The sequence below is a fragment of the Mytilus californianus genome, unplaced genomic scaffold (assembly GCF_021869535.1).
Source record: "Mytilus californianus isolate M0D057914Y unplaced genomic scaffold, xbMytCali1.0.p SCAF_3, whole genome shotgun sequence".
Lineage (NCBI taxonomy): Eukaryota > Metazoa > Mollusca > Bivalvia > Mytilida > Mytilidae > Mytilus > Mytilus californianus.
The window spans coordinates 32,288,757-32,300,394 of record NW_026262679.1 but is presented as its reverse complement, the minus strand read 5'-3'; positions in this window follow the sequence as shown (position 1 = coordinate 32,300,394).

The window sequence follows — 11,638 nt, the reverse complement described above, 5'->3', positions numbered from 1 at the left end:
ATGCAGTTGTATTAACATTGGCACATCTCATTACCATGGAAATTATTTGGCCCCGCCCCCTCAGTCAATGTCTATTGACTTTGAAACTTTGCTTAGTTTACATGTATTAGTTTGTGATTAGGTCAGTTTATGGGGAACCACTAGTGGTAGGTCAATGATTTTTGGTATGCAGTTGTATTTACATTGGCACATCTCATTACCATGGAGATTATTTAGCCCTGCCCTCTCAGTCAAGGTCTGTTGACTTAGAAACTTTGCTTAGTTTACATGTATTAGTTTGTGATTAGGTCAGTTTATGGGGAACCACTAGTGGTAGGTCAATGATATTTGGTATGCAGTTGTATAAGCATTGGCATATCTCATTTCCATGGAGATTATTTGGTCATTACCCCTCAGTCATGGTCTATTGACTTTGAATCTTTTGCTTAGTTTACATGTATTGGTTTGTGATTAGGTCCGTTCAAGATGAACCACTAATGTTAAGTCAATGATATTCGGTATGCAAATGTATTGGCATTTGCAAGTTTCCTTTCCATGGAGATTATATAACCCCACCCCGTAATTATGGTTCATTGACTTTGAAACTTTTACACTGGATGTAATTTCCTCACCAACCAACAATAAGTGTACGAATTCTTATCAACCTCAAAGGTTTCTTACAGATATTAGAACATGCTTCATAACAAAAATCATTGTTAAAACGATCAATACGTGCTTATATATAGCTATGACTGTTTTCGCAAAAAATCATGACAATAAACTTACTCATAATAGAATTTTAAATTCTGTTATCACAGTACGCTGTATCATTATGTTGGTTTGGTTATTAGTGAGTTTAAGACAACTCGAATTTCATTGTGGTTACTGAACCATGCATTCTGACGTAATGATCATTTTTGTCTCGCCTTGACGGAGTCAAAAAGCGAGACATAGGTATGCTGTTTTCGGCGTTGGCGACGGCGGCGGCGTCAACAATGTATTAATTTGTGATTAGGTCTAGTTCATAGTGAACCACTAGTGGTAGGTCAATGATATTTGGTATGCAGTTGTATTAACATTGGCACATCTCATTACCATGGAAATTATTTGGCCCCGCCCCCTCAGTCAATGTCTATTGACTTTGAAACTTTGCTTAGTTTACATGTATTAGTTTGTGATTAGGTCAGTTTATGGAGAACCACTAGTGGTAGGTCAATGATGTTTGGTATGCAGTTGTATTTACATTGGCACATCTCATTACCATGGAGATTATTTAGCCCTGCCCTCTCAGTCAAGGTCTGTTGACTTAGAAACTTTGCTTAGTTTACATGTATTAGTTTGTGATTAGGTCAGTTTATGGGGAACCACTAGTGGTAGGTCAATGATATTTGGTATGCAGTTGTATAAGCATTGGCATATCTCATTTCCATGGAGATTATTTGGTCATTACCCCTCAGTCATGGTCTATTGACTTTGAATCTTTTGCTTAGTTTACATGTATTGGTTTGTGATTAGGTCCGTTCAAGATGAACCACTAATGTTAAGTCAATGATATTCGGTATGCAAATGTATTGGCATTTGCAAGTTTCCTTTCCATGGAGATTATATAACCCCACCCCGTAATTATGGTTCATTGACTTTGAAACTTTTACACTGGATGTAATTTCCTCACCAACCAACAATAAGTGAACGAATTCTTATCAACCTCAAAGGTTTCTTACAGATATTAGAACATGCTTCATAACAAAAATCATTGTTAAAACGATCAATACGTGCTTATATATAGCTATGACTGTTTTCGCAAAAAATCATGACAGTAAACTTACTCATAATAGAATTTTAAATTCTGTTATCACAGTACGCTGTATCATTATGTTGGTTTGGTTATTAGTGAGTTTAAGACAACTCGAATTTCATTGTGGTTACTGAACCATGCATTCTGACGTAATGATCATTTTTGTCTCGCCTTGACGGAGTCAAAAAGCGAGACATAGGTATGCTGTTTTCGGCGTTGGCGACGGCGGCGGCGTCAACAATGTATTAATTTGTGATTAGGTCTAGTTCATAGTGAACCACTAGTGGTAGGTCAATGATATTTGGTATGCAGTTGTATTAACATTGGCACATCTCATTACCATGGAAATTATTTGGCCCCGCCCCCTCAGTCAATGTCTATTGACTTTGAAACTTTGCTTAGTTTACATGTATTAGTTTGTGATTAGGTCAGTTTATGGGGAACCACTAGTGGTAGGTCAATGATTTTTGGTATGCAGTTGTATTTACATTGGCACATCTCATTACCATGGAGATTATTTAGCCCTGCCCTCTCAGTCAAGGTCTGTTGACTTAGAAACTTTGCTTAGTTTACATGTATTAGTTTGTGATTAGGTCAGTTTATGGGGAACCACTAGTGGTAGGTCAATGATATTTGGTATGCAGTTGTATAAGCATTGGCATATCTCATTTCCATGGAGATTATTTGGTCATTACCCCTCAGTCATGGTCTATTGACTTTGAATCTTTTGCTTAGTTTACATGTATTGGTTTGTGATTAGGTCCGTTCAAGATGAACCACTAATGTTAAGTCAATGATATTCGGTATGCAAATGTATTGGCATTTGCAAGTTTCCTTTCCATGGAGATTATATAACCCCACCCCGTAATTATGGTTCATTGACTTTGAAACTTTTACATAGTTTACAAGTTAATGTTTGTGTTTAGGTTTGTTTAAAGGGAACGACTTATGAAAAGTCAATAGTATTTGGTTTGCAGTTGTATTAGCATTGGCACATCTCATTTCCATGGAGATTGTTTAGCCCTGTACCTTCAGTCATGGTTCATTGACTTTGAATATTTGCATAACTTACATGTTAAAGTATTGCTATTTTAATTTCAACATTTGCATTATCAAAATAACAAATAGGCGAGATATATCTCTGTGTTAACAGTTAATTTAATTTTGATCCAACAGAAGAGGCAGCAGATAATCAAAAGAAATTTTAAGTTAAAAAATTGAAAACAACACGTTTAATAATTTCATGCGTCCGAAGCGCTTTTCTGGATTTACCTTCATCAGGAACGCTCAAAGCCAAACATTTGAAATCCAAGGGATGTATAAGTACCGAAATGGTTGAAGAGCGATAAGACAAAAATACCTAAAACAAATAGCCAAATCCCAACCTCCCTCTCAATAATATCTATTTGTTGAAAATACGATGCATTAGAATTAGATACTGTTTTGGTTTATTTTATAATTTCAGGTGATGTTTCAGTTTAAAATTTCTGAACACCTATATATATTTGGCCATATGGACAGACATGACAGGTGAAGTAGTCAGATCAATGTTATCAAACTTTCCGACAAAGACTTTGAATGTATGTGATCTGCAGAATTAGTTGCATCAAAAAACATTTTGTTTTATAAACAGGAGCATTTACTACAGATGAATAATGTACGGATTTCGATCTATCACCTGTATTCCCACGGTAATTTCCAAATTGTTTAATTCTTATCTTCAGTTACCATTATCTGTGCTAGTAATTTATATATATATGTATATGTGACAGTACGGTTGCCAACGGTTGCCATAATCAGCGATCTTCGGGTAACCTCATATTTTCAGCATCACTTATGGTGTTATGTTCAATAATATATCAGTGACAGTTGGGTTGCTAGCAATCTGCGGTAACAACATATTGAATCAGTTTTAGGTGGGTTATATAATATATATAAATTTTGAGAATAACTATATTAAAGGCTGTGGCCAAATACTGCCAATTTGTTGTTTGGTCTCAATAAGCATCTAGGATAACTCGTGAACATTTCAGTATAACTTAAGATCAATTTTTATCGTAAAATTTTTTGTGAAAAAAATCGCTAATAAATAAGTAAACATTAATAACAATATAATAGATACACATTTAGTGCTCTTCAACTTCGTACTTGATTTGGATTTTTAAATTTTTTTTATTCGAGCGCTTCTGATGAGATTTTTGTAGACGAAACGCAAATATGGCGTTCAAAATTATTAGCCTAATATCTTTGATGAGTTTATTATTCATGCAATATAAGATCAAAGTAAAAAGTATTAACATTTTTGCATGAGGCTTAGAAACTTATGAAGGGCGAGGTTTACCAAGCCCTCCAACAGTTTCGTGCCGAATACAAAATTGTTTTATATTTTATGACATTTACCTAATACTGTTTTTATATAGCAGCTTAATTGGTTGCAACAGCAACCAGGGTTTCCCCTGGGTCAATTTTCTTTTTCGCCAAGACAATATTTTTTTCGCCACTTTCAATTTTTTTCGCCAATAATATAAATATATTTTTCGTTTAAAATTTTCCTTCTTTCTAACAAAAAAATCAGTTTGTCACATTGTTATATAAAATTAAAAAGTTGTTGTATGATTGCCAATGAGAAAACTCTTCACAAGAGACCAAATGACATAGAAGTTACCAACTATAGTTCACTGAACAACCTTCAACAATGAGCAAAACTCATACCGCATAGTCAGCTATAAAAGGCCCCGAAATGACAAATGTAAAAAAATTCGAACGAGAAAACTAACTATATCTTTTATAATTCTTAATATTTTTTTAATGAATAAACACTCAATAATAACAAACATTTATTTTTTAAAAGATACTGTAAAATTGCAATATAGATCATGAAATCATAATTTTTTACTTCTGCCGGGGAACACGGGATTCATCTATGATAGTTCATAAGGTGCTTCCCGTCTAGTTGTAGGATACAGAGATTTTCTTACTTTTGAATATTTTTCGACCATCATTAAAAGAAAAGTTTGGACGTAAAACTATGCCTCAAACACGTGCGTCGCGAAAACGATTGTAAATTACCGACTTCAATTATTTCTATCCATAGTTATATGATAAAATTTAAAATCAGAGATTTTTCTTACTTTTGAACATTTTTCGTCATAACAACAGTTTTTTACCCAGACCAAGAACAGACGTAAAATATGCTTCAAACACGTGGTCGCTAAAACGTTGTAAAGTATTCTCTTCAAAACAATTATTTCAATCAAAGTTGTAAACAAATCCTTTAAATGACATGTGAAGCCAATTAACCACATCATTTCATGAAACAATACAATCTACACCTGTATCAATTATAATCCTTTGTTGCCGATAGGTTTAAAATGCAATCAGCTGATTATTGATTTTCTATCAAAATTGTAACGAGTTGAAGGTGAATTCCCAGTATTTTCTGATCAGGGAAAAAGTCCGAGTAACCGTGAAAAAGTCTGAATAACCCGAAAAAAAGTAAACAATGGACGAAGTCTAACTGTTATATTTCTTTCGCCAAATTCTTTCGCCAATAACGAATTTTAATCGCCACAATTTTTATTTTTTCGGAAAATGCAAAAATGGCGACCACCAGCGGAAACCCTGGCTGCAACTATAGTTATGTAAATATAAACACAAAAATAAAAGTTAATTCGATCTTTCGATCTCTTAACGAGCCCCCCCCCCCTTTTCTGAATAGAATAAACCGATGCGTCAATTGGATATTGATTTTTGATATAAAAAAAGTTTTATGTCTGCTTCACGTCCAGCAAACAATACCATACGCACATTGAAAAAGTAGAACATATTAATATGATCTGAAGATAGCCGTCTCTATACTAGACAGACACGCTGGGTCAGCTTTTTAACATGACATCTAACTAGGTAAGAGATACCAAGAAGACGTGACATTCTACATAAATTAAGCATTAGCTACTGCGAGGTTGATGTTTAAGGATTGTTTCTTTTGATTTATAGAGAATGGTCATAAAAATAGCTTTTTTAGTCTTATATACCGCGAACACTGAACGAGAACACACCTTCAGCCTTTTGCCGTGTAGATCTACTTAAATAATTAAGTGCAGGAGAGTGCTCATATTCATATCGCAAAATTTACAATTGGTCTATATCTAACGGGCAGAACATTGATTTGCACCTCCTGCTTGATTGGTTTATTCATTTCATGCAGCAAGCTGCTCGAAAACGTAATTTCTCTTTTGTATATAATTATTTCCTTCATTATGTGGTGGAGAATATTCATTTTCATCCTGTCTTGGGAAGATAAATTTTCTGGCAGGTTTTTCTCAGAGAATAAGGTCGTACAATGACCTATAGTAGCTCACATCCACTTCCTTGTCTTTTTTGTCGTCGAATTTCCTGAAACTGAAATGCCTAAATCAAGAAAAGGAAAATATCTTCACCTTTTGCGAGTCTCACTTACTTTTTTTTTGCGCGCCTTTCCTTATGAAGGGCAGACTATTTACTTTTACCTGTTGCTATGTTGGTTTATTTATAACAGACGTTAACAATCATCAAAACCCTTACCGCATAGTAAGTTATAAAGGCCCCAAGTTGACAAAATTTGGAAAAAAATCAAATGAGAAAACAAACTGCCTCATTTATGCTAATTCAATAAACAAAACCAAATATTACAGACAGCAACCAACGACAACCATTGATTTACAGAAAATTATCAGAAGTCGAATTATTCTATGAAAATGTTGACTCGTTAACTGACTGAGAACCAACAATCAATCAATCTTTGTTGTGTTAGATGGGTTTTTTTTAGATTCATTTGGTAGTTTTATTCTTGGTTGAAACAAACAACGATATCGATTTTCGAAATTGGCTTTATTTCTGTTAAAAAGTGATTACTGTGGATTCATTATTATTTGTTGGATACCAATTTTCGAGGATTTCGTGGGTATAGATGAACCACGAATTTCAATGTTCAACAAATTACGAATTTACTATGGGCTTGTATGCAGACTATGACAAAACCAGGAAATTAAATATCCACTAAAATGTAACTATTCCTCAATCCATGAAAATTGGTACCCACGAAAATAAATGAATCCACAGTAGTTGTATTTGATTGATAAGAAAAAGGTTCGAATCCAGAAGACTTGTAAAAATTTGATAACTGCCGTTAAAAGTAAATTGCATACAACATTTAAATTTTCAATATAAGCAATCAATTATAGAGAGGACCATTTTACGGACGGTATTAGCATTTTCTTGATCTTTATAAAATATTTACATGTCACAAATAACCACAGGTGTGTTCAACTTTTCGTAGCTACAATCTTGTTCTTTTTCTTTGCTTGTAATATAAAAGAACGTGACTTTAGAATCATTCAATTTTTACTTACCATGAACAACTTTACGGGGGTCGCTAGTGGACCAAATTTAGATACGACAACAGTAAACGTATCGATCCTTTAAATAAACTTAGTCTAAAGGTGACCAATTCAACACTTTAGTTTTATCTTTGAATATTGTTTTATCCGTATAAATATTGAATTGTTATCAGTAAATTAAAACCAAACTACATTCACGGTCCTACACTCTGTCGATACCTATATGTTGGTATTGCACAAAGTCATATTTTCCCTCCGACTGATTCTGACATCTCTATTCTTAATCCATTGGATGTTGGATATGTACTGATTTATATTTTAGTCTTAAATACATGATTTTAGTATTAATTGTTTTTGGCTTTGAACTAGCTGTCAGTCACCGCAGGTACTCTGAGATGTGAACTTTGTTTCTTTTGTGTTTTTGTTATGTTTTTTGTGTGCTTTGTATCGGTCTGATGAGTTAAGTCCTTTTCGACTAATTTATATAGTTTATTCTGATATTTGTTTTGTGTTTACGGATTTTATTTATCTTTTTGCTATTTCTATTGCACATGGTGTTGTCTGTTTGTCTCTGAGTTATGGTGTTATATCCTGATCAGAAAAAAGAGGACCTGTATTTTCAACAGACAAGACTGCATTAGTATTGTAAGCTATGTTAACTGTCGTCACCACAAAGATTTTGTGAATCATCTTTTAAGATAAGAATACCGCAATATCAGTACATGTTATAACAAAATATTCACTGTACAAGTTATTTATGAATAGTAAATCCATAAACGCGATTAATGAGATTAAATGTTATTCATATTATAAATCTTTCTAATAATGTTTGCAAGATAAACGATATAATATCGAAAATGAAAGTGTTCAGTAGTATGCAAAATGCACTGCAAACGTTAACGAAATATAAAAATGGGTACACACTATTGACAAAAGCTCCCAAATAACGATGAAGGAAGAATGGTTCATTTTCGGTAGATGATAAGCCATCTTCATCTTCATCTTCATCTTCGGATTTTACGCAACAAGTTCTTTTGAAACCACAACATCTTTGCTCGCTGTTTTCATCATTTGGATCGTTCAAAGCCCAACAAGACAGTATACCGATACAACACAGGTTACAGTCACAGGACCAGGGCTTGCAAGAAGGTTTACATTCATCAATTACGAGCTTCTTTCCCCAGAGACAGCATGGCTTAGAACATTCATACCTTAAAGAAGAATCAACACAACAATTACCGTTATCTTGATGATATTTTTGTTGTCAAATAATAAAAATTTCTCTAAATATACTGCCGAAATTTAACAAAGGAACTTTCTTTAAACAATTCAAATATAAACAGCAATCAGGAATATGGCAGTTGTTATCAAATAGTTCGTTTCTATGTGTGTTGGCGTTTGTTTTTGTTGCACTTCGGTGTTCCTGTTGTTCCGTTGTTTTCCTCTTATAGTTGATGTGTTTCACTCGGTTTTGGTTTGTAACCCGGATTTGTTTTCTCTCAATCGATTTATGACTTTTGAAAACCGGTATACTACTGTTGCCTTTTCTTTCCTACATTAAGATATTTCATTTTAACAAGGGAAACTCTACACAAATATTTAGGTAAAAAGAGGCGTTACTTTCGTTCCTTACTGTAAATACTTGTTTTCCGTTTATTGTTTAGTTAATTTTCTGGTTTAGTTAGTTTTCTGGTTTCAATTGCTTTACATTTGTCATTTCGGGGGCCTTTTATATCTTTCTATGGGTTTTGCTCATTGTTGAAGGCCTAACAGCGATCTATAGTTGCTAACTTCTACGTCATTTTGTCTCTACATCACATTGTGCACATTGTTCGACTTCTTCTCTCATTTGTAAATTCAATTTCTAATTTTAAATGTAGTTTTCAATACTTTAATAGTTTTAAAACAACCCATATATGTTTATTTTGACCGGTACTCTATTTTGTCTGACATTCTTTCATACAAAAATAAAAGAAAATGTATCGTTGCCAATGAGACAATTTTTCACCACAGACAAAATGATTTAGAAATTAGCAACTAGGTGTTATACGATCAACGGTACTAATTTGCATTTCGACAATTAATGTCCCTATTTTGATGTTCGGGGCCCAAATATTTGAAAATCCAAAACGTTGAAGGTTAGGCTACTGGACCTTTTTGGTCCTATAGCTCTTCAATTTTGTCGGTTCTTATTTACCATTCGAATATTCGGCTTTGGGCCTTCCTGTTTAAGGTAAATCCAGGAAAGCGCTTCGGACGCATAACATTTATAACGTGTTGTTTTCATTTTTTCAAGAGCTTATAAAACCAGAAAGGAACAAAAAAAAAGCCAAAATCGGGAAAGGAATCAAATTTATGCATTAAACTATACATTCAAAAGTTTAAAATGGTTTCCAAAATTGTATTAATGTAAAATAAATGAAAAATTTTAAAATATCAGTCGGGTAAAAATCAACATACATTTTGAAATAACACCAAAAAGACCATGAGCCTAGTTAATCAAAGAACACAATAACGATGTCAGTGATTGTTATTCCTTAACGACAGACTTGAGTCTATAAATCGAACAAATTTGTATTAATATGCAATAATAGAGTAAAATTAGCATTATATTTGTTTATCAAATATTGTAAAATAATCTCAGACGTTAAAAAAAAACCATTTGATTTATAAAATTGCTTTGATGTATTTAATATTTTGTAATTGTTTGCATTTTAAATCCTATCTCTTGTCAAGAATTGTTAAACGTATGAAATAAAAAAAAATGAAGATTAAGGGACGTCAATCAAACAACACAACCCACACAGAAAAAGCATTCTCTGCATTTTTGCGTATCAAATGGTTTCTGTTTCAACCATATTCTCGGTATTCATTCGGTAAATTGAATTTTGGGACCGTTAGGTATTAAATTGTGTTCTTAAATGTGCTGTTGTAATTAAAAATATATCCCACTAAGTTGCATCAATTTAACAATATAATACATTAATTAAAGTCTTTTTTTATTAAAAAGTGTTTACAACACACACAAAAAACGAAAATGGCCTTTAAGAATATTTACAACTCCTGTCTTTAAAAAGGTAACTGTAAATACAATTTTTTAATGCCTTTAAATGATAAAACCAAAAATATTCTCATTTACATGATATAATTCACCTTCTTCGTGTTGCGTTAAGGGACTTATCCCCCTCCCCAAAAATGATAATTTCAACAGACTTGAGTCGATAAAACGAATGCATAGTGTGATAAAAACTCATCAAACATACTAGTCGTATATTATGGTATATATAAGACAGATGTGCGTTTCGTCTACACGAGACTCGTCAGTGGCGCTACAATAGGCATACATGTTTTATACAGTTATTTATATACCGCTTTATACATTTACTAATTACAGATACAAGATGTACAATATCATAGTGAAAACATATAAACAGAATGATACATACGTGTTGAAGCAACAACAACAAGGACAACAACATCTCATAAAACCTTTAAAGGAACATTCGGTAGGACAACAGCAACAACAACAACTGCAAGAACTACTTTTCTTCGGTTGCGCCGTCTGCGTCATTAGAGTACTTTCCTCACAACACATCACACTGGTTATATAACGCCATATATTACTAATCATTGCCATTCCACCGATAATTACAGCAGTTATTCTTCTTTTCAGGTGTTTCTTATCGTGAAATACATCAATATCACAGCTTGGTAAGCAAACATTTTGATAACGCAAAAGAAGAACAGCTTGCGGGGTTTCTATTAATATCAATTTATATAAAGTCTCTGTTCGACCGTCAAGGAGTTTTTTGGGATACCTGAGGATACTTTTCTGTTTTTCCGTTTCCCAATTTTTTAGGTTTTTCTCTTGTTTCTCTTTATACACAATTTCGCCTCTTATCTGAAAGATAATATTAGAAATTTGAATTAAAGCTATAGCTGTACCTGCAATGGTAAAATACATATAGTTGTGGGCGATGTCCTCCATGTCTGTGCAATTTTTTCCGGAGTTGTCGAATATTGTGGTTACATTAACATTCAAAGGAGGGTCTTTCATATCAAACCATTGCATCCAGTCAGAAACGCAATCCATCACGATAAAAAACGCTGAAACTATTCTTGTCAGAATAATTTGTTTAGACTCTCGATTTTTCTTCAATTTTGGATTTTCGTCATTCTCACCTCTACTCATTGTTTGTTTAGGAGGACTAGATGATGGTCGAGTCTTTCTTCTTCGCCTAGAATTATCAGCAATTTCATCTTCGGGTAGTTCTATTGTTGAAACACTTGCACGATCAAAATGATTCATTCTATTCAACGGATATTGGTTCATGGCTCTTGGTTGCTGGTTAACAGGTGCTGCCATTCGTTGAGGTATTCGTATTGGCAACCTTCTAGAATTTTCATATGGACCCACTTCTGGATAACGGCCATCTATTGCAGGGAGAGATGAAGGACTCGGCATGTATCCCCGATTAGTAAAGGA